The 24006-nt window shown below is 41.4% G+C and overlaps 1 protein-coding gene across 1 annotated transcript in view; it reads left to right on the top strand.

Annotated features, from left to right (window-relative positions):
• Nucleotides 1-24006, top strand: part of LOC100456623 (misshapen-like kinase 1) — a 72982-nt gene that overhangs the window by 44347 nt on the left and 4629 nt on the right. The window contains 7 exon segments of the mRNA XM_063719040.1: nt 249-347; nt 904-948; nt 1625-1801; nt 9019-9160; nt 13709-13823; nt 18300-18600; nt 19328-19504. The gene's annotated coding sequence lies outside the window, so the exon portion shown is untranslated.

Below are 24006 nucleotides of genomic sequence, written 5' to 3'. Positions count from 1 at the left end.
AGAAGGATGAAAAATCTGTGGAATACCACCAGCTATTTCAGCCTGCCTATTCTCAACAGCATTTACCTAAGAGTTGAGAGATCAGTGCAGCCCCTGTATGGACCACAGACGGGCTGAAATTCAGATAGCCCAGCCATGGGGGAGGTCTGGCAGTTAAGGGTAACTCATTTATTAAACAGCAAGGCCCTTGGGTCTCTCTTGGGAAGGCAAAGCAGGGCACCTGACCAGGGCAGTGTCTGTCCTTCCAGGCCCTGCAGGTGTGAAGGGAGAACAGGGGAGCCTGGGGCTGGCAGGCCCCAAGGGAGCCCCTGGATCAGCTGGCCAGAAGGGAGACTGGGGAGTGACAGGTAAGGCCTCTGCATCTGATTCCTTGCTTCTTAGGACTATGCTTTACAGCCAGTTCTGTACCTTAAAATAGGAAAGGCCCTGTTTTAAGAGTTTTGGGGGTTTTCAGAACCCAGGAGGGTAAAGGTTTATTTCCTTAATTGATAAGTCTTGCGCTGGGGGTTGCCCTAGGCATGGAGCACACAGCAGTGGGTTAGGCGCAGCTCTAGCATCTGAGGCAGGGGCATGAACGTGCACTTGAGCCATGCCCCACAACCCAGCACCCCTGGACGGTTTCCATGAAGGAGATGAGCCCATCCCACTCCATGTCGCTGACCAGACCAAGTGTCCCTCACCAATCTAACTTCAACCCCTCTTGCTGTAGCTCAGGCCCATTTCTTCCTGCTCAATCATTGACACCCGCAGGACATCCCGTCCCCGTAATGCCAGGCCACGGGCGAGACCCAGAGAGAGTCTAACCACCCCCACCACTCCACCCGCTCCCCACTCCCGCAAATGCAGGCAAAGGCATCCTGCCTGGGTTTCTTTCAAACCGTGTGGGTTTTCTCCTCATGACAGGATCTTCTGGGGAGAAAGGAGTGAAGGGAGAAAAAAGTGAAAGAGGTAATCACTATTTATATTCTCTTTAATGTGTGCTTTAAAGTCAATTCTGTACCTGAAAATTGTGTGTGTTGGGGGAAGAGACCTTGGTTCTCAAATAAATTTCTCATTTGGGGGAAGAGCTGAGGGTCTAGTCCCTTGAATGAGCCTGCCCACAGCACAGAAGAGCAGTTTGCCTCCCCAGCCACTCTCTCCCTTCCTTCCTTCTCTCCCTTCCTTCCCCCTTTCTACTTCTTCCTTTCCTTTTCTCTCTCCCTCCCTCCCTCCCCTTTTCCTTCTTTCTTTCCTCTCCCTCCCTCCCCTTTTCCTTCTTTCTTTCCTCTCCCTCCCTCCTTCCTTTCCCTCTCTCTCTCCATTCTTTGCTTCCTTCCTTCTCTTTTCTCAACTTTTCTTTTTTTCTCTCCACGACACATGACAAGACGTGGCGTATGCGATTTGCAAACCAGCCACAGGGGCACCTGCCCCCCTGGCCTTGTGCCTGCAGGCCCCAGATGCACAGAGGCTGCATGCCAGGTTGGGTTGGTTCTACAAAGTGGGATCTTCCAGGCTCTGGTGACAGTCAAGCAGGGGCATTTCTTTTCCTTAACTGTAGAACTCCAAAATGAAAAGAAAGAGCCCGCACTTACCCAAAGCCCCAAGGGGGCTTCCTCGCCTCTCCCACCTGTGTTTCTTCACCCAGGTGAAAACACAGTGTCCGTCAGGATTGTCAGCAGTCATAACCGAGGCTGGGCTGAAGTTTACTACAGTGGTACCTGAGGGACCATTTGCGATGATGAGTGGCACAATTCTGATGCCACTGTCTTCTGCCGCATGCTGGGTTACTCCAGAGGAAGGGCCCTGTACAAAGTGGGAGCTGGTAAGTGAGTCACCAGCCAGGGGCCTCTTCCCCAGAGGTGTGGATGTGGCTTTCTCTTGCTGGTGGGGTGTTGGCAAGTGACTCTGTGGTTTTCCTTAAAAGAAAAGTATTGGTCCAAGCAACCAAAAAGCTCCTGCAGCGCAGGGCTCCAGGTATGCGTCCTTCCAGCTTGGCAACGCCAGCAGAAAGATGGCCTGTCTTCTCCAGCACTGACAGTGAAGGCTGGCCTGGCTTTGGTCAATGTCCATCCAGCCCTGGAGTCAGAATGCCACATGGCTGAGGGTGTTTGCTGGGGATGGCTCTCCAAAGGACAGCTGAGTTGATGGAACTGGGAGAACACAGAGAAGATTCAGGGCAGGCAAACACAGACGTTCACTCCAGCTGTCTGCAAATCAGCAGCCTAGATTGACCAGCAGTCTTGGCTGTGATCATCTGTAAAGAGAAGATGGGAAGGGAAGAGAAAACAAATCAGAGCAGGGACTTACTAAAATTTTGGGAAAATGTCTTCGGATGCTGGAGACTCAGCCTATGTCTTTCAGCCAAAAGTTCAAACCTTGAGCAAAGGAGTTAAGTCCCCAGGCAGAGCCCTTTTCTCTGGCCATAGGAACTGGCCTAGCAGGACACGAGGCCAGTTCCCCTTGCTCCCAACCCCAAGTGCTCCCTGTCCTTACCCCAACCCAAAGCAAATGCCCGCTTTAGAGCAGGGCAATGGCTTGATTACAGAGGCATGTGAGGAAGGTGGACACAGCAGGAGTGAATTAGCAGGGAGGAAACTAAACGCTGGGACACCCACCTAGGAAGATATTTCAAATAGAGTGGGGTTTAAGTATTAAATATTTGCATGAGACTTTTGTCAAAGGGTAGAGAGTAGAACGGAGGCAGAGTCATTATAAAACCAACAACAACAACAACAAAAACAGGCTAAGCCAGCCATCAGCACATTGGGCTGGAATGGGCCAGAATGAGTGAGAGAATTCAGCAGTCTACCCCAGATGGAAGCTCCCAGGCACGCACATGGCTGCTTTGCTTTGACTCTAATCCTACCCTTCTTGCTCTCTCTCTTGCTTTCTATGTGATGTGAAGGTGTGAAGAACTTTTCACATCTTCTCCCAACGTATCAGCTACTCTCTTTGCTTCCTGCTTCCCTTTGCTAGCTAGCACTTTGGGAGATCAAGGTCAGGAGATCAAGGCCATCTTGGCTAACACGGTGAAACCCCATCTCTACTAAAAATACAAAAAAATAATTAGCCGGGCATGGTGGTGGCCGCCTGTAGTCCCAGCTACTCGGGAGGCTGAGGCAGGAGAATGGTGTAAACCCGGGAGTCGGAGGTTGCAGTGAGCTGAGATTACGCCATTGCACTCCAGCCTGAGGGACAAAGCAAGACTCCGTCTCAAAAAAAGAAGAAGAGAAAAAATAGGAAGCAAGCTGGGTATGTGCGTTTAGAGGTGCTGTGCATTTTCAGCATTATAAATGAATAGAGATGAGTGGCAATAGTTTTTTTGGTCCATAGATTTTTGGTATCTTAACTAGTTTTGGATCTCTTCCACTAAAGGGATTGCCTGTTGAACGTTGTTAGGAATGTAAGTACTGAAGGCAAACTGCCTGGGTTTGAATTTTGTTCTGTCCGTTGCACCCTGCCTGGCTTCAAATCCTAGCTGTGCTTATTATGTTCTTTTAAGGGGATGACCTTTGAGCAAATGTCTTAGCTTCTGTTTTCCCAAGTAAATGGACACAATAGTTGCTACCTTGTGAAAGATTCGTGTAATTGACCAGCGTTTACCAAGTAGCATCAGTGTTTATTTAGTTTTAGTCATTGGTGATTCTGCAGCTGGACTGTGAGGGGGTGCTGGGGTGGGGGTGGTGTGTGTGTGTAGTACTTAATTGCATGCAGAAAGGAAAAGATACTTTTGATAACTGAGAGGCAGCTTTTCTCTGCTTTTGTGTCAAAAGGGAAGGGAGTTTGGAGAGGGAAACGAATTCTCTTTAATACTAAGCTCTCTTCCACAAAACCAGAGGTAGATAGGATGTGCAATAATTTACAGAATTTCTAGACTTCAACAATCTGATTTTTTAAAATATATTTTTATTTTTTCAGGTTGAGACTGAGCTATGAAGTTAATCTGTGGCAACATTCTGGATGCACTGGACAAACACCTCATCCCAGCAGCTACCACTGGCAAGTCCAGGGTTTTCTATTATGAAATGTAGGTTCTACACTAGAAAGGAAAATGTAAGATTAAAAGTTGGCCTTTTTAGAATCATGACTTTCTTCTATGTAGGTTTCCAACTTTTATTTAAAAATAATTGTTTAATGTTAGAAGGCTAGTTAATGTTGGAATAAAAAGATGGTCAGGCTATTATAAAAATGTATTAGCCTTTGTTTTACTTATTTATATTCTTTTGCTTTCATGGGACTTATCTCATTCCCCTCCCCCAAATGGCCACACATTGCACAGTGCTGGCTGAATGTTTCATGCAGAAATTTTATGATTAATACGCTCATGTCATTTCTTGGAACCATTTGCTTGTTTAATTCTAGTCTTTCAAGTGATAATTTTGTTGATATTTAGAGGCTCCTCAGTGAATTTCTGTGGAATTTTTGGTTATATTTAATAAGGAAAATAATATGAAATGTCTAAGAAAAAAAAAGAAACAAAGCCAATTATTCCTGAGAGCATTTAAAATTATTGAAGTACACTTGTTAATTGTTAGTATAGAACCTACATTTCATAATAGAAAACCTTGGACTTGCCAGTGGTAGCTGCTGGAATGAGATGTTTGTCCAGTACATCCAGAACGTCGCCAGATTTTTAGCTCAGTCTCAACCTGAAAAAATAAAAGTAAATTTAAAAAAAATCAGATTGTTGAAGTCTAGAAATTCTGTAAATTAATACACATTCTATGCACTTCTGATTTTGAGGAAGAGAGCTTAGTATTGAACAGAATTCGTTTCCCTCTCCAAACTCCCTTCTCCCCTTTTGACACAAAAGCAGAGAAAAGCGGCCTCTTGGTTATCAAAAGTTATCTTTTCCTCCATCCCAACACCCCCTCACAGTCCAACTGCAGAATCACCAATGACTGAAACTGAACACTGATGCTGCTGGGTAAACGCTGGTCAATTACACGAATCTTTCACAAGGTAGCAACTATTGTGTCCATTTACTTGGGAAAACAGAAGCTAAGACATTTGCTCAAAGATCATCCCCTTAAAAGAACGTAATAAGCAGAGCTAGGATTTGAAGCCAGGCAGGGTGCAAGGGACAGAACAAAATTCAAACCCAGGCAGTTTGCCTTCAGTTTACATTCCTAACAATGTTCAACAGGCAATCCCTTTAGTGGAAGAGATCCAAAACTAGTTAAGATACCAAAAATCTGTGGACCAAAGTAACTTGCTACTCATCTCTATTCATTTGTAATGCTGAAAAAGTACAACACCTCTAAAACGCACATACCCAGTTTTGCTTCTTTTTTTTTGAGACGGAGTCTCGCTGTCACCCAGGTTGGAGTGCAGTGGCGCGATCTCGGCACTGCAGGCTCCGCCCCCCGGGGTTTAGGCCATTCTCCTGCCTCAGGCTCCCGAGTAGCTGGGACTACAAGCGCCCGCCACCTCGCCCGGCTAATATTTTGTATTTTTAGGAGAGACGGGGTTTCACCGTGTTAGCCAGGATGGTCTCGACCTCCTGACCTCGTGATCAGCCCGCCTCGGCCTCCCAAAGTGCTGGGATTACAGGCGTGAGCCACCGCACCCGGCCTTTTTTTTGAGAAAGAGTCTCGCTGTGTCACCCAGGCTGGAGTGCAGTGGCAGGACCTCAGCTCACTAGAAGCTCCGCCTTCCGGGTTCACGCCATTCTGCTGCCTCAGCCTCCTGAGTAGCTGGGACCACAGGCGTCCGCCACCACGCCCTGCTAAGTTTTTTGTATTATTAGTAGAGACGGGGTTTCACCGTGTTAGCCAGGATGGTCTCGATCTCCTGACCTCGTGATCCGCTGGCCTCGGCCTCCCAGAGTGCTGGGATTACAGGCGTGAGCCACCGCGCCCGGCCTCCAAGCCAATTTGTGACAAGCATTTGCGGGGTACTAGTCAGAAGGGTCCCGTAGTCATGGAAACCCCTCTGCGTCCCAGTCCGGTCTAAAAAAGGTACTTCCGGAACTAGCGCGCGGAGCGGGATGATGCCCCCGAAGTATTTCCCTGGGACTCTTTCCTCCCCCGCCCCCGACCCCAACCCGAACCACGTAGAAAAGATGGCTGCTGTGCAAGTTGCTTGCTGGTTGCTTTCCGGGCACCGGCGGGAAGCACCGCGAGAATCAATCCCTGAGTGAGGCAGTGGGTTTCGCCGCTTGTCCGCCAGGCTCTGCGCCCTGCGCCCTGATGACAGCAGCTCCACCCGCACCGAGATCCACCTGCTCTTCGATGGGCTCATCTCCGAGAACTACAGCGAGGGCAGTGGCATGGCCCCGGAAGTAGTCGGCGCGCTCCGGAGAGAGCCGGTGCGGTCCCTGCTGGTCCCGGCATCACCCCTCGGTGAACTCAGCTGGTGGCCTCCGCCTTCCTTTCCCTGCTCTTCCCACTCTCGCGCCTGATGATTTAGTTTCAGGCTGGCGTGCCCCCTCCTACCTTGGCACATTCTTAGTTCTCCATTCGGAAGACCCTGCAGCGCTTGGCATGCTGGAGTCATTCAAAATGCAACTTGAGACTCCTGCTCTGATAATGCGTCAGGTTTCCTCTCTGATACCCCTTTCCATCGGCCCGCACCCTCCTTGACTCTCTCTCTATGCACCCAGAACACTTTGTTGACAAAATGCATTACTACTGTTTATTGCCTACATGGTACATGGACCACGTGGGAATCTTAGAACTTGAGTAGTATTAGGTCTTTTTTGCTTATGAAAATACTGAAGCTCATAAAAATACACTATACAAAACTCCGCCACAAAGCCCCTGCGTTTTCTGTTCCTACACATTAGCTCTTCCCCTCTGCCATCTTTCTGAGTAATCTTACACACATCAGGCCTTAAATTAATGAATTCTTTCAACTGTTGACACCATGGCCTTCTGGCCCTATGTAGGAAAGAGGGAAGTGGTGCAAGTTGCCTGCTTACACAGGCATCTCAAACTAGACAGTTCCAAAAGATGAAATTCATTAGCTCCAAACACACATTCCCGTCCCCAGCCCATCCCACCTTCCAACACACATGCACCATCCACCAAGTCACACAAGACACAAACACTGGTTCTTCCCTCCTTCATCCCAGATCCTGTCCAATTCAGATATTTCAGAATGTGTCTCATATATATTTCTCAGTTCATCCCCTCCTGTCTGTTCCCATAGCGAGTGTCTTAGACCTCAGGCAAGGCGACTTATGCCTGGACTGTTCTGCTGGTCTCCTCTGACTGATCTCCTGCCTGCTGTCTCGCTCCTCTCCAAGCCAGTCATTCCTCTGCTGCCAGAATGATCTTTTCTTTAGGAGGAAAAAAAATAATTGATCATAAAATTTAAAATGTGCTTTGGAAAAGTCTTCAATACGTATTGGTAAATGGTTGGAGCAAGTTACAGAACAATTCATACAGAATGAGATCAGTATGAAGCTGGAGGAGGGATTTTAAAATATGTGTGTTTATATGTGCAAAGTAAAAGGTCTGAAAGAATTGACAACAGAATAATAGTGTGTGTCATTAGGAAGCAGACTGAGATTAAGGCAGTAGTCGAGGACTTTAGCTGTATTTGTATAATTTGATACTTTTGCAACAAAACTTCGTGCCTTTCCATTCTCTCCTTTTACTCCCCCGTTTGTTCCTGTGTGCAGTCATTTAAAACTTGCTTTTCTTCAGGCACCTACTGGTGTTTCACACCTCCAGGTTTTTGCATACTCTGTCCACTTTGCTTGCAGTGTTTTTTGATGCCCTATCTGGAAAATTTCTCCTCATCCTTCAAATCATTCCAGATTCTGCTTTACAATCACCTCCACAAGGCCTCCCTAATTACTGTTCCTGGACAGAGTTTGTACGTTATTCTTTCAGCACTTAATTCACCTTATTTTAATTATTTGTTGTGTTTCTTTCTCTCTCACTAGTTTGTGAGCTCTTTGAGTTTCAGGAACATGTTTGACCTTTGGAGCCCAAAAACCTAGCACGCTATGGCACATAGTAGGTGCTGAGAACCTTGTCATTCTATAAACATCAATGGATGAATGAAGAGTGGGACTTGCAAATAGGTCCCTCTTTTTTTTTTTTTTTTTTTTTTTTTTAAGAATTCCCTAATTATTCGTAAAATCCGTAGAAGTGTTAGGAGTTAGGACTGATTTTTCCCAACGGCATTGAAAATCTGGTTCACTTACCTTTTGATATTTTTAACTTCAGTTTGTGCTTTTATACCCTAGAAGCCTTTCTTTGGTTATTTAATTATACTGTCTCTACATATGTAGAGAACAGAGTCTTCAGCCTGACCAAAACCATACTGATTGTTTTCCTTTTTTTTTTTTTCTCTTTTCTTTTTTTTAAGAGACAAGGTCTCAAATCTGTCATCCAGACTGGAGTGCAGCAGCAAGATCATAGCTCGCTGTGACCTTGAACTCCTGGGCTCAAGCAGTCCTCCCGCTTTGACCTCCCAAAGAACTGGGATTAGGTGTGAGCCACTGTGCCTGGCTTTTTCCTTCTTTTTTAGCACATCCTATTTTTGTGCTATCACTTCATTTTTTTCCTTCCTGCCTCACATTTTCTTTCCCCATTTTGAATGTGAATATTTACTTTTATTTTCCTATTTGGCTGTGTTTTGAGGATCCTCACTTGACTAATAAGTATTTTACCTCTTCTTTACCTTTTTTTGTTTTTTGGTAGGACGTTAGCACTCTTCTTGTCCAGGCTTACCGACTGGTACCTCTTAATCAGAATCATCTTGTCAGCAAAGTGTCCCAGCTTATCCACCACTTACTTAACAGATTATAGGTAATCATGTGGGTAACTCTAGAATTCATATCATGAACTTTGAGAGTAAGTAGATACCTTTGAAATACTACATCTGTAGTAGGTATGATAGGCTGTTGTTGGAGATGCTATAAGAATGCTTTTAAAGCAAATATAACTCTGATCCAAAAAAAATTATTCTGTAGAATTCTAGAAGTTTGTCTATTAGTTGTATGCCTTTCTGTTTGGTTCAGTAAACCAATATCATTCAGGTCCCCCAAGCTTATAATTTCCTTTTTTTTTGTTTGTTTTTGAGATGGAGTCTCACACCGTTGCCCAGGCTGTAGTGCAGTGGCACGATCTCAGCTCACTGTAAGCTCTGCCTCCCGGGTTCACACCATTCTCCTGCCTCAGCCTCCCAGGTAGCTGGGACTACAGGCGCCCATCACCACGCCCAGGTAATTTATAATTTCTTATGAAAGATACACTTGAACAAAATATATCTAAGAATAAATTGAAATAATCCCCTGCCTCTCTCCTACCAATATTTTTCCCCTTTCCTGAAGCTACCATTTTTGTGGTCTACTTTTGATGCTTCTAAAATATAAGAAGTAACTTGGGGCCAAGGGGACAGCAGGATAAAAAGACTCCAGTTATTTATTTAAGACCGTTACCACATGAGTATGTGAATATATTTAAGAGCACAAAACATATCAACTAGCATTATGTGAATTAGGATGCTTTTGGATGCAAAAAACAGAAAAACCATCCCAGAGTCACTAAACAATTTTTTTAAAAATAAAGAAAAAGGAATCACTCCATGTCCCAAGTGCCAAGGGAGGCATCTGTAGCTCCTTGATAATAAGAGGCTCATCTTTCCCTTCACCATCCTTAGCATGTGGGTTATCCTCAGCTAGCATCTCTCACAGTCGTAAGATGACTGTGCCAGTTCTGGACATCCCATGCCAAAGAAATGATTAATGTTCAGCAGAAGCTAAATAACTTTATTTTATGTTGTGTCTCTTGTACTTAAGAGTAAGGAAACATGTCCTATAAACTCTCTAGCAGACTCCCCAGTATCTTGCTGGAGAGACTTAGGTCATGTAAATACCTCTCTAAACCAGTCTTTAAGCAGGAGAATGGCTCCAGCTGGTAGTTTCAACATTCACTACACATTAGAATCACCTGGAGGAGGGCTTAAGCTCCCTCGATGCTTAAAATGTGCAGCCACAATTAGCCTACATCAGAACTATTGGTATTTTGGCTCAGATGATTGTTTTAGGGGCTGTCTTGCACATCGTGCAATGTTTAGCAGCATCCTTGGCCGCTACCCACTAGACTCCAGTAGCACCTCTCCAATTGTGACAGTCAAAAATGTATACAGCCATTGCCAAATGTTCCTTGGGGGTTAAGGTTGCCCCAGGTTGCCCCACTCTCTTAAACTAATTAGTGTTTACCCTTAGGTCTCACATGGGAGAGGTGGACATGCAATTAAATTAGTACTCTGCCAGTAGGGAAGGAAGAAATGGATGCTAGTAGGTAACCAACAGTGTCTGCTGCATGGAGTAAGGCTGTTTTCAGTTTAGAATCTTTGAAACTAACATGGGGTAGCTTCTGTCTGTTTACTATTCTTAGGTGTATCATCTTTGTAACACTGGCAATTGGAGATGTTCCGGATCACCAGTGGCACCTATAGCGCCTTACCAGCTTTCCAGCACTTGGTGACAGTTTCTCTCAATTGTCCATGAATTGACACTTGGATTAGCCTGGTCTGTCCCAACAACCTTATCAGCTCCTTGACAGGAGGGATATGCCCTCTCTTCATGGTGTATTCCTCATGTCATGTTAGAGATGCAGTAGGTATTTAGCAGTTATATTGGTTCACTGTGTATTCGTTGAGTGTTTATTATGTATAAGGCAGTTTAATTAAATTTCAGTGCATTGAAATACTCATATCTGTGTATTCACAGCTGCCAATGTCTGGTTAGTTCAAGGAAAAATTACAAGGACTTTATCAAGTTCTACTTTACTAAAGAGGAAGAAGCGAGCAACAGTGTGGGGCGGGGAAAAGGCCCCTACATTGATCAAACTTTTAGGCCCTTTAGAGGTGATCCTTTTGACACATAAATGACAGACACACACTCTTTTATACAGCTTGATTCAAGTGCACATACATGTCCATAAAAGAATAATATTTTTTAAAAGTTGCATCAGAATATATCTTTTCCTGTGCTGTTAGGTAATTGTTGATGAACAGCACTTGGATTTCCTGTTGGCATATACTATTTCGGCTATTCATCAGTGTAGTTCCTGGACACACATGGAAATTCTTCAAGCCCTGGCAGCTCTGGTGTACTGCAGTGGCTCAAAATGTCAAAAGGTAGTTTAAAGTGCTTTATCCTTCCTTTGAAAGGCCAGGAGCACAGGCTCTGGTGCCAACACTGTGTTCAGGTTTCTATCTTGCCACTAATCTCTAGCAATTCTTATTCAACCACTCTGGGCCTTGTTTCCTTGTGTATAAAATAGTTACTCTGGGCCGAGCACAGTGGCTCACGCCTGTAATCCCAGCACTTTGGGAGGCTGAGGTGGGTGGATCAAGAGGTCGGGAGATTGAGACTATCTTGGCTAACACGGTGAAACCCCGTCTCTACTAAAAATACAAAAAATTAGCCAGGCGCGGTGGCAGGCGCCTGTAGTCCCAGCTACTTGGGAGGCTGAGGCAGGAGAATGGCATGAACCTGGGAGGCAGAGCTTGCAGGGAGCTGAGATAGCACCACTGCAGTCAGGCCTGGGCGAAAGAGCGAGACTCCATCTCAAAAAAAAAAAAAAAATAGTTACTCTGAGGATGAAGTGAGACAATACTTGTCAAGTTCATGGCCCTCGGTAAATAGTAAGCATTATTCTTAATATTATCATTACCCATCAGCCATGCGGCCACACTAAAGAGCATCAGCAGCTACCCAGGCTGGGAGTAATGATTGTTACTGATGCTTTTTGGCATATCTTTGCATATCCATCTGACATTCATCTAACAGCTAGTCTTTTGGTGCTTAACTGCCATTTAGTTAAAAAAAAAGAAAGAGAAAGAAGAAATCTGTCTAAAATGTAATATTTTCCTAGAAACTTTTCTTTGACCTACATTGACTCTTATTTTTCTTAGTACCTCCCACAGCTGCTAGGCAAGACCGGACTCTTAATGAAGTTGAGTGACTTGGCTCAGTCTGATCCTGAAGTCAGGAGAGCTACAGTACCTTGTATGGCAAACTTGCGTCTCAGGTATGTGGCTCCAGTCAAGTTTCTCAATGGTAATAAGATAGTGCCTCTATTGGGCCCTTTGTAGGTAGTTCCCTCTGCCTGAAGCCAGAACCAACTTAGACAAATAACTAACTTTGCATTTCCCGTGTACTTTACTAATAAAATCATCTTAGGTTGTTTGTTAATGTTAATATTGCTTGTAAAGAAGGAAAAAATAGACTAAGACCATATTCCTAAAATGTGGTAATAGTGACTTAATGTGCAGTATGTCAAAATTTTGTTTTCTATTGGTATAAAGTCTAAGCATATTAAGTTTTTAGAAGGATATATTCATGCAGATTTAAGTGCTGGTGAGATGTATCTGTAAAAGGCAATTTCTTTTCTTTGAAGAAGATGGAAACAGCCCCAGCTGCTCACCCTCGATTCTCACAGTAGGCAGTAGACAACGAGCAGCACAAATGTGAACTCGTCTCTGCATAGCACAGCGCTGTCCAGCGAGTAGGAAGGCAGGCACAGATGTGTGATTCTAGCTTGACAGGACCTGTCTGGATTATTTCCCTCCTAGGACTGAACAGCAGAACTAAAACAAGATTTTTCTTTCTCCATACTTTTTCTACCACAAACTTTTGTAACCTTTCCATATGGAAACCACCCTTCTTCTATATTCATTCTAGCCCTGTGCCTGTCCCCCAGCAGTAACTAATTAACCAAAATAATAATTTTCCATAGCATAGTTGAATTCAAAGGTATGTTCCAACTCCAATAGTCTATATGACTGCTATTTTTTTATTTTATTTTATTTTAATTTTATTTATTTATTTATTTTATTATTATTATTATTATTATTATTATTATTATTATTATTATTATACTTTAGGCTCTATAGTACATGTGCGCAACGTGCAGGTAAGTTACATATGTAAACATGTGCCATGCTGGTGCGCTGCACCCACCAACTCGTCATCTAGCATTAGGTATATCTCCCAATGCTATCTCTCCCCCCTCCCACCACCCCACAACAGTCCCCGAAGTGTGATGTTCCCCTTCCTGTGTCCATGTGTTCTCATTGTTCAATTCCCACCTATGAGTGAGAATATGCGGTGTTTGGTTTTTTGTTCTTGCGATAGTTTACTGAGAATGATGATTTCCAATTTCATCCATGTCCCTACAAAGGACATGAACTCATCATTTTTTATGGCTGCATAGTATTCCGTGGTGTATATGTGCCACATTTTCTTAATCCAGTCTATCATTGTTGGGCATTTGGGTTGTTCTTTGCTATTGTGAATAGTGCCGCAATAAACATACGTGTGCATGTGTCTTTATAGCAGCATGATTTATAGTCCTTTGGGTATATACCCAGTAATGGGATGGCTGGGTCAAATGGAATTTCTAGTTCTAGATCCCTGAGGAATCGCCACACTGACTTCCACAAGGGTTGAACTAGTTTACAGTCCCACCAACAGTGTAAAAGTGTTCCTATTTCTCCACATCCTCTCCAGCACCTGTTGTTTCCTGACTTTTTAATGATTGTCATTCTAACTGGTGTGAGATGGTATTTCATTGTGGTTTTGATTTGCATTTCTCTGATGGCCAGTGATGGTGAGCATTTTTTCTTGTGTTTTTTGGCTGCATAAATGTCTTCTTTTGAGAAGTGTCTGTTCATGTATGACTGCTATTTTTAATTAGTCTTTTGCAAGCCTCATTTTAAAGGAGACTGAGCTTGAGTTGTTTTCTCTGTATGCATTTAGTGTGCCAGGACAGCCATATTTGGAGGAGCCCTACCAAAATGTCTGTTTCCAAGCTTTCCTGACTATTTTACAATCTCCAAAATCATCTGATATGAATGATATCACATTTTGCATGGTAAGTGGACTATCATTGATATAGTGAATGTTGCGGATGTGTCTAGAAGCAGATTGGAAAAGTGTTACTAACGAGTTTAATTTGCATTATTAGCTTTGTCTAGAGAAATACACATATATGAAATGTTTGTAACCTAAAAAGATGAAAATCATACCATTTTGGTTTAAATTATAAGAAGCTTTTTATTTGTTATATTTTGCAATTCTAGGTTTTTAGAGGAAACTGTTCTTTTTCCTTCTGAATATAAAAGCAATAGTTGCGGGCTGGTGACTGTCTTTAAGATGAAAGTGAAGAGAGATTTCACCAAATATATCTGCAGTATTTTATTTCTTTTTTAAAAATATGATGCAAATGACAGTTTGTTAACATCTTTTAAATTTAGAGTAATACATTTCAAATGTTCTATATCTAAGATAAACTTCCTTCTAGTCTCCTGCTCAGATATAGCCACTGAAGACAATTTGTGCTACGTGCCCTCAGATTTTTTTTCTATATGTAAATGAGAATTACAACTTTAAATGGGATCATACTTAACATGCTGTTTTGTAACCTTCTTGTTTTGTTAAAACTTAATATCTCTGGGACATCTATTCGGTTGCTGTTAATATACCTCATACTTTCTAACTGCTATGGCTGGGAGACCTTGGACAAATTAACTTCTTGGAGCCTCCATGTCCCTCCCTGAAAAGGGACTGATATAAGCACATTGTGGGGTTCTTATGAGAAGTATATGAAATAAAGCATTCAAAGGGCCTGTTGTTATTGTTGTTGAGTTTTACATTTAGCAGAGGGTTAGCTTCTTTTATAATCATATCATAATCATCAAAATTGAAGTTTTTAAAATTTTCCCACTATTTCAAACAAGGCTACAGTTCACATCATCCCAATGTAGGAAGTGTTTCTTAAGGAGAGAGTTCTAGAAATGAGATTACTGAGTCAAGAAATCAATCTTGGTCAGAATTGCCCTCCAGAAACCAAGTTTTTATAATTTATCATCTGTTCCCACATACATGGCCTTGCTTTTAAGAGGGCTGGGTTTGCCATATTACAGAGCTTCCGCAATTCTGATCTGTGCTATCTTTTTTATCCATTATCACATTTTTCTTGCTAAACATCTTCTGTCTTTTTTCTTGCTCACCATTTGTACATAGTGGTTTGTAAACATGTACAATAAGACCACTTCATTATTCTTTTCTTCTAGAAAAGAATTCATGGTAGTTTATCCCATCTCCTTGGATCTGCATCTCTGCTTTGTGTGTGTATGTGTGTGTCTAAAAGTTTTTTTCATCATCTAGAGACTGTCCCTCTTCTATCCTAAGTGGTGCTAGTAAATTGATTCCTGGACAACCAGATTTTATTCTGCCTTCTAACTGGGTCTCCCTTTTCCCCCTAGTTATTGCAAAATGCATTAAAAGATATACAGTCATTTCTAAATGGTGGGAGAATGAAACTAACACAGACTAATGAACTTGGAGCACTTTTAGCTGTGCTAAAGGTAAGGCAAGTCTTCATATGATCATTGTCTTTCCTGTTTCAACCCATGGTACAAGCACCACTTCACATCCTTATTCTAAGGCTAACTTTGAGGTATTAAAAGTTTTTACATATATTTTGAGAGAGTAGACAAAAATGTTCATATTCAAAGACACTTAATATTAACAGAAAATAATAAATCTCCATTTAATAAATGCATCAAAATTTTAAAATTATCTATGAGTCTTGGGAAGGGAATAGGTAGGGGGGTATGACCTGTAGAAGATTTAATTACAGACTATGTTGTACCTGTTTGTACTTAGAAGAAGAGCCAGTGCTTCTCCTTGGCTTTCTCCTCCAAGTAGTAGGCAGGCCAACCAAGACATGTGTCAGTGGGCAGCTTCCGAGCGTGCCAGTCAGTGGGAAAGTCAGGCCAGCATCTCCGGGGACCCAGCTTCTTCAGCCAGCAAAGTAAGAAGTAATTCTTTCCTGGTGGCATTCTCTTGCTCCCACATCAAATAGAGAGGTAGCTATAGGTGGAGATAGGTAAATAAAAATGACAAATTGGTTTAAAAAATTATAGACAGATAAAGTAATTGGATAAATTTTATAAATAAATAAGGAAACTAAAACCAGACTTGATTTGATCTGACCAAACCAGATCCAGCTGGAGGCCAGATAAACTTCAGCTCTTCTTTAAGCCCTATGCCTTCAAGGTATCTATTTTCTGTCTCATTTATATTTCCTTAGTAGGCTTTTGAACATTAATCTGTGAGTGTTCTGATCCAGACATGGTAAATAGTTCTGTTTTATGATTAATGGTTTATGATTAATGGTTTTGTGTGTGTGTGTGTGTGTGTGTGTGTGTCCTTATTCATCATTATTAGAAATTCATGTTTCACAGACTCCCTGGACTAAACATAGAGATGCCCACGGTGTTATACCCAACTCCACTTCCTCAGTATGATGGGTGAACACCTATCAAACCACAGCAATCAGAATCCAGTGCTTCTTGACCAACTTTGGTACATTTATGTTTATTTAGATTTAAGTTGTGGCTTATTTTTAATAGATTGCTGTGTGTGTTTTCTATGATTTGCATCACTACTATCCTAAAAGCCTACCTTGAATTTTATTTCAGTTTAGGGTTGTTAGCATAGTAAATTTAAACTCATCTGATGCTCAAAGTACCAGTTAAAGCATCTTATACTTCTTAGAGGTGTAGTCAGTATAACAGCTATAAAAATGAGCATTCACTTTATACCTCAAACCAAGCATTCTCATCCCCGTGATGCTCAAGACCAGGAGTCAACAAATGTTCTCTAAACTTTCTCTACTAGGCTAGTAAATACTTCAGGTGTCTGTCATAACTACCAACTCTATTTTAACAGTGCAAAAGCAGCCATAGACACTATGTAAATGAATGGGCATGACTGTGTTTCACTAAAACTTTATTTGCAGAAGCAGGCTGTGTGCTGGGCTGGATTTGGCTTTTGGGCCATAATTTGCCAACCCGTCTCTAGACCGTTAGAAGCCCACCTATCAGTTAGTGCACCATCTCCACACCTTACATTCACCTGATTTCCCAGCCTTTCCAGATAGCTGCCATCTCCCTCTTGCTTCGGTTGGAGAACCTGGAGCATACAGATGTGTGGCCAAGGATTCACTTCCAGAAATGTCATACCTGATGAAAATGCTTATTAGAAATTATGTCACTCATTCACTCACTCAGCATTTACCCAACATCTGGTGTGTTCCAGACACTGTGCTAAGCACTAAGTATATAGACTCTGGCTGCTTTTAGGATTTTGAGGGAGAAGGCAAAGATGGATAAATAAACAACTACAATGCAATATTATTGTTTCTCTCATTAGAATATTCACAGAGTATTCTGGGAACACATTGAGGGCACCCAGTCTAAATGCAGGAGGAAGAGGAGGCTTTTTAAAGGTATAGCTAAACAGAGATTTCAGAGTGAGTAGCAGTACAGACAAGGAGGAATGAGTGTTTCATGCAGATAAAACAAAAGGTGCATAGATGTAGAGAATGAGAGTATACATTGCCCATTTGTTAACTAGTAGGACTAGAGTTTCAGTGCGGGGAGAGAAAGAGTGGAGCCGTTGTGTGGCAGAGGCCGAATGATAAGATTCTTGTACAGGAGGCTGAGGAGTTTGGGTTTTTATCTCATAGGCAATAGAGAGTCATCAAAGAATCTTACATAGGGGAATGATGTGATCAGATCTGGGTCTTAGAAAAATCACTGTGGTAGCAAATAAAAGAGTATGGGTCTGGGGGCCACAATAAGTAGTTCAAGATACAAGTAATGGGAACTTCCTGCCTCAAGGCCACAGACTTTGAGAACGTGGAGGAAGACACAGTTTCCAGACAACTTGTATATCAGAAAGAAAGTAACAGGGAGAAAGAAAGAAAGAAATTGGCTTCTACTTAGTATCTACTTCTACAGAGACCCAAAGCCCTGAAATGAGCATTGTATGTAATGGACAACTATCTCTTCTGTGCAGACATGTGGAGTGGTACTAGCTATGTATCTTACTCCAAGAACTGATAAAATAGACACTCAAGTCATTTTCTATAGGCTTTAATGCTCTTGAGAAATTCCAGTTGAGAAGGCTGAATACCTTCACAACACCTGTGCAAGGTAGGAGGTATTAGCCGCATACTTACAGATAAGCAAGGTCAAGCTCAAGAGAGGCTAAATGATTTGCCCCAAGGCACAGAGGTACAATTTAAACCCAGGCCACGTGTTTTACTGTGTCTTGTGTATTTCATTCCTTCTTTCTTGTAGTAGACAGTAAGCACTTAGCATCGTGCCTGATGCTTAGGGTATTAAAGAAGCTCCACTTTTTTCTTTTCTCTTTTCTTCTTTCTTTAAACTACATGTTGGGGACATATTTAATCACTTTAAAATGAAGAAGTAACGATTCAGTGAAAAGCCATTCTGAAGTAGCTATTATATGTGTCTTCATTTGCTCCTAAAATCAGAATAAAAAGAAAAAAAATCCGAAGTAAAACCAAAGAAAATCCAGCAAGGAGAGGAGGAGGAAAAGGAATCCAGTGGTGAAGTAGAGGTGGCCCCAGTCACTGGCACAGGCAGAGTGAATCTGCATGAAGGGAACACTTGGTGTCCCTCCTCCCTGGGTGTCCAGAGTTTGCCTTTAGATGGAAATGGAGCTGCAGGAAAAGATGGAGTCTCCTTACCCTTCAGTTCTTCCAGTTGGAAAAGGGTCAGCAGTAGTGAGTCAGACTATTCTGATGCTGAAGGAGGCATGCAGAGTAAAATGAGGTAGTAGTATTTTGTTACATTTTATACCTTGTATTCTAAGTTGCATGTAAGTTTGTAACTTGACTGCTGCATGTGTTTAACTTGAAGAGCCTGATTTCTGGGGGCTGTGGTGGTATTCAGAACACGACTTGCTCTCTTGATCTGCCATTGCACATGTCATTCCTCTCCTTAGAATATTCTTCTTTGCCTTTTCGTCTTGCTAACCACTACTCATCTTTGATATGGGCTCAGAAATCATGTTCCCCAGGAAGCCTTTTCTGCCTTAGTGTTATTGATAATGTATTATAGTTATCTCCTTAACTGTCCCTTGCTGCCTAGCTTGTCAAGGCTGGGGCTTTGTTTATGTCTGGCAGCCTCAGCATGATGCCTGGCACATACATAGGTCATTCAGTAGATATTCATTGAATGGATGGATGGATACTCGGCAGTGTTTCCTGTCTAACACTAGTTTCCTGATATCAGTATGTTGTCCTTTTGTTCTCCAGTTGTGTTTTTTAATTGTCAGCCTTAATAACTTGTTATAGAAACAAATTGTCTTAACATGTTTTGATTGTGGTTTGAAAGAAATTTTTAATAACACATTGACATCTTTAGGGATTATTTAGAATGTTTAATTTTTGAATGTATCATTTGAATTGGTGGAAATAAATACCATTTCATGTTTGCATTTTGAAAAAAAAAAAATGATTTTTTAAGTCTTTTTCCTTTTTTCTCTTGGTTATGAAAGGTCTTACCAAGCTAAAGTTCGCCAAGGAGGCTTAGTTTGTTTTCTTTCTACTATGAAATCGATTAAAAAAAAGTTCTTTATGGCTACTGGTCAGCCTTTATTCCTGATATGCCTGAACTTGGCAGCCCACAGTCAGTGTCCTTGATGACTCTTACATTGAAAGACCCTTCTCCAGAGGTAAGAGAATTTAAACTCGAAGCTTTATAACAGGAAGAAAAAATTTACAGATCCTTACTGTTTTCTCTGCCTTATCCTTTCTGATCTGAATACAGCTGTTAGTAACACTGACCCAAGTTCTGACCTGAGATCCACTGGACAGACAGGAAAATGGGAAGTGGGCTTATGTGAAGAATACATTGAGGCTGATCATGTAGGATCGCTTCCTGCCCCAGGGCTTGCTTGAAGCCTGAGCACACTGAATTCTAACTTTGGTGTCTCCCTTGAACTGCACTGAAGCAGCTGTGCTTCTCTTCCTTTTATGAAAATGTTGATTGCTGTGGTATTTATAATAAGAAAACATCAGAAATGGCTTAAACAACTCAGTAGAATATCCTGGTACATAATGGCTATGAAGGATGCATAAGGCTTTGAAAAATGCTCAAAATGTTCTGTGAAAACACAGGATATAGAATTATATATACAGTAGAATCTCAAACATGTTTTTTTCCTTGCAACTTTTCCAGTTTTCAAATCGTGTAATAAATATTTACATATTTTAATGAGAAAAACTTATTTTTAAAAAAGAAGAAAAAAATGGCAGGTATGGATACCTATAGCAAGATATCTCATGGCTGATCAAATATTTGCCTCTGCTTGAATATGTTAATTCCTCTCCAGAATTTAACCACTTAACCAAATAAGGAAAATAGCCTGCTGTTTACAATAGTGAACATTAAAAAGTCATGCTGAATGGCATCTGGGTGTCCTCAGGTAACCAACTGCCCACAAAGAGAGAAGTTTTAATTAGGCCAACAGCATATTGTTCCTTTTCTATTTTTAAGATTACTCCTTAAAGGGTCAGGGGTGGTAACCATAATACGTTGGAATTCCATATGAGTCATCTCCTTGAGTAACTTATGATATAAAAAAATTTCTGGATGACCCATCAGAAGCTTTTACAAGGTAAAGAAAAATAAGTTAGCCTCAATTTTATATACACACAAAAAAATGACTTGTGGGGTATTTCAAGTACTCCTTATCCTAGGAAATTAAACTGGCAGAAATTTTACAAATTAACTAAATCGATAGTGAAGGAGAACCTGGGAGAAAAATGGAAAAATGAGTGGTGGCGAATAAATCAGTAATGAAGCCATTAGAGTAATTGAAATAAAAGCTACTAAAAATATTGAAAATATATATATGAAGACCCTCCAGCTAGGTAGGGGAGCTGCCAGCAGTGGCCAAGGAGATGGTGCTGTGGAGCAAGAAGCAGCCCAGCTTCATCACCTGTATCACAGCTGCCCAGCCAAGGGGATGTGAGACATGGGGGTTTAGAACATGAATACAAAAAGGTTATGAGGTCATAGCTGATGAAAATGAATTGGAATAATTTTCATGATGTTTATATCTTCATAGGTTTTTAAATGTTTACATTTCACTTAAAGTGCCATGAGAAATTTCACATATAGCAAAGTGGTCTTATCCATCTCCTTGATTTAGGTACCTTTTAGACTTGTTCTTGCTGTTTAACTTTGGTGAATGCAAGAGATGTGCTGAGGAAAAAAGATACAGAACTTCCTTCTGGAGATGTCGTAGATCCAGTACAAAAAGCCACAAGAAAATTCTAGAGAAATTAAAAAAAAAAAAAAGTCATCCTACTTAAAGTGGATTTTAAAAGATGAAAGAAATTAAATTAGTTCAGTGTAATGGCAAGTGAAATGATGGTACTTAAGAGATTCTTTTAATCAAGTGTTAGGTTGGAAGGATTTAAATAAGTGTGGTGATTATTGTTTACAACAAAGCTTGGAGCATACCTCTGCAGTCTGTCCATAGTATAATTAACTGTGCACCAAGACATATGCTAGAAGAAAGTTGTGGCAGGTGATGTCATGGGACAGGCTTTTTGTTTGTTTGTTTGTTTGTTTTTTTGAGACGGAGTTTTGCTCTTGTTGCCCAGGCTGAAGTGCAATGGTGAGATCTCAGCTCACCACAACCTCTGCCTCCCAGGTTCAAGCAATTCTGTCTCAGCCTCCCGAGGAGCTGGGACTACAGGCATGCACCACCATGCCCAGCTAATTCTGTATTTTTAGTAAAGATGGGATTTCTCCATGTTGGTCAGTCTGGTCTGCAATTCCTGACCCCAGGTGATGTGCCTGCCTCGGCCTCCCAAAGGGCTGGGATTATAGGCGTGAGCCACTGCACCCGGCCCAGTGGGACGGGCTTTTAAAATAAAGACTTCTAAAAAGTTATGTGCATTAAAATTAAAAATAACAGATAATGGAATTAGAATGGAACAGCATTCTGGATTGACCAGGTTAAAAGAGCTGCTATGACTTCAGGCCAAGTGGTCATGTCAGGTGCTCCTTGTGCATAGAGTTAGATGGCTGGAGTTCCTCTTAGCCAGGATTAAATAAGACAACTGTAGTTTATCTTGTCATTGAAGTGCTTAGTGATTAGTTTTGACTTTATGGCAGGTCTGATATGACCCATGGCATACTCAGCTGGAAGCACAATTTTAACTGGTGTACTAAGAAATTTTCTAAAGACAAATGGATGGAAGGAAAGGTGATTAGACTCTTCCAGTCAGAATGCCAACAATAAACAGAGGCTACTTTTTAGGAAATTGAAACAGAATGTGCTAGAATGATTAATTGGGGAGAAGAAAACTTAGAAATGTCCATTAGGATTTGGCAGTGCCGTGATACTTGGGAAATGATCACGTTTCCATGTTGGAAATGTGCTTCAGAGAGCACATCTTATATGCTTCCAAAAGGGACAGAGCAAATTATCAATAAAAATAACAAGACTAATTTAAGAATTTCTTGTATATGATTTCCTTAGGTGTTATAAAGGCATATTATGGAGAATATCATCAAGACTTGTCTTAAACAAACTACAGGGCAAACCTTTGTCTTGGTACCTTGAGAATTATCCTGATTTACAAATTTCATGATGATGATTTATTGCTCTTTTAGATAACTATAAAAAGTGAAAACAAATCAAAATCTAGATAATAGATGGTATAACTAGAAAAGAGAATGAAAAGGTTGGAATTGTTAACTGTTATGGAATGGTAGATTTTCTCTCATATGGCCAGGCAAGAACAGGCAATCTTTGCTTAGTGTATTAGCAAAGAACAGGCAGTCTTTAATTAGTGTATCTGTATTCACACTTCTGATAAAGACATACCCAAGACTGGAAAGAAAAAGAGGTTTAATTGGACTTACAGCTCCACATGGCTGGGGAGGCTTCAGAATCATGGCAGGAGGCAAAAGGCACTTCTTTACATGGCAGCAGCAAGAGAAAATGAGGAAGAAGTAAAAGCGGAAACCCCTGGTAAACCCATCAGATCTTGTGAGACTATCACGAGAATAGCAGGGGAAAGACCAGCCCCGATGATTCAGTTACCTCTCACGAGTCCCTCCTACAACACAGGAGAATTTTGGGAGATATGATTCAAGTTGAGATTTGGGTGGGGACACAGCTAAACCATATCACTTAGATACCTCCCGACCCAGAGTCCCTGACACAGTGTTGAAATGCCGTTACGTAAAAGACAACTGACTTTGGAAGTGAGATCCAATAAAAGAACATGTGAACAGTCATGTGCCCTGCATGGAAACTTCAGTGGTACCCACTCCCAGCAGGGACTTCTTTGTCACCCTTCCAGAAATATTGTGAGACCAAACACACATAAAGAGAAAAAAATTAGGATTGACTAAGCTACCTCAGCAAACATTTCTGCTACGTTCTTAAGTAGCAAAAAAGGAAAAGTACTTTTCTGTTTTATTAGCTTTAGACAAGCCTTCGTGTCCAAGGAGACAAAACTATACACTAGTAAGACCAAGCACACTGACTTTTGTAAGACTGAAAAGCCTTTCATTCATTATTTTAAATATTCAGACAATAGAAACTTAACAAGATGAGCTCTCTGGAGACTCTACCTGTTACGATTTGCTTGTACATTAGTAATTTCCGCGGAAAGTGCTGATTAGAACTGGAAAACAAGATACTAAATACTGATACAAGAACAAATGAAGCAAAACTTGTACCAGATTCAGTATCTTAAGTAACAATTATAACAACAAATATATGTTAAACAGAGTTTAAAGGAAATTAACTCAGAACTGTGAGAAGTACAATTTGATATAGTATCAAATTTTTATATAGATTTTATAACTTAGTGGAAAAAAATAACCAATTTCAATGACATTTGTTTTCATCTGTGATAGTCATGATTTTCCCCTGAAGATGCCAAAATTATGCTAAAATGTTTGACTTTTGGAACATTAGTTCAATTCTTTCCATTCGATTCTTAATTTCATTCAGTTTGTGAGCTGTTGGAATTGTGATTTTTAATTGTCTTCTAAAGAAATGAAGGTTTAGCATAAGATCTATCTTGTTGAGTTTGGACCAGCCTCTGGTAGGGATTGGCCAACTGTGGCCTGTAAGGCAAATCTGGCCCAACACCTGCTTTTGTATGGCCTGTGAGCTAAGAACGGTTTCACACTTTTAAATGG

The sequence above is a fragment of the Pongo abelii genome, chromosome 19 (genome assembly GCF_028885655.2).
Source record: "Pongo abelii isolate AG06213 chromosome 19, NHGRI_mPonAbe1-v2.0_pri, whole genome shotgun sequence".
Lineage (NCBI taxonomy): Eukaryota > Metazoa > Chordata > Mammalia > Primates > Hominidae > Pongo > Pongo abelii.
Note: the sequence above shows the minus strand (reverse complement) of the source record. Positions and strands in the feature narration are given on the sequence as shown.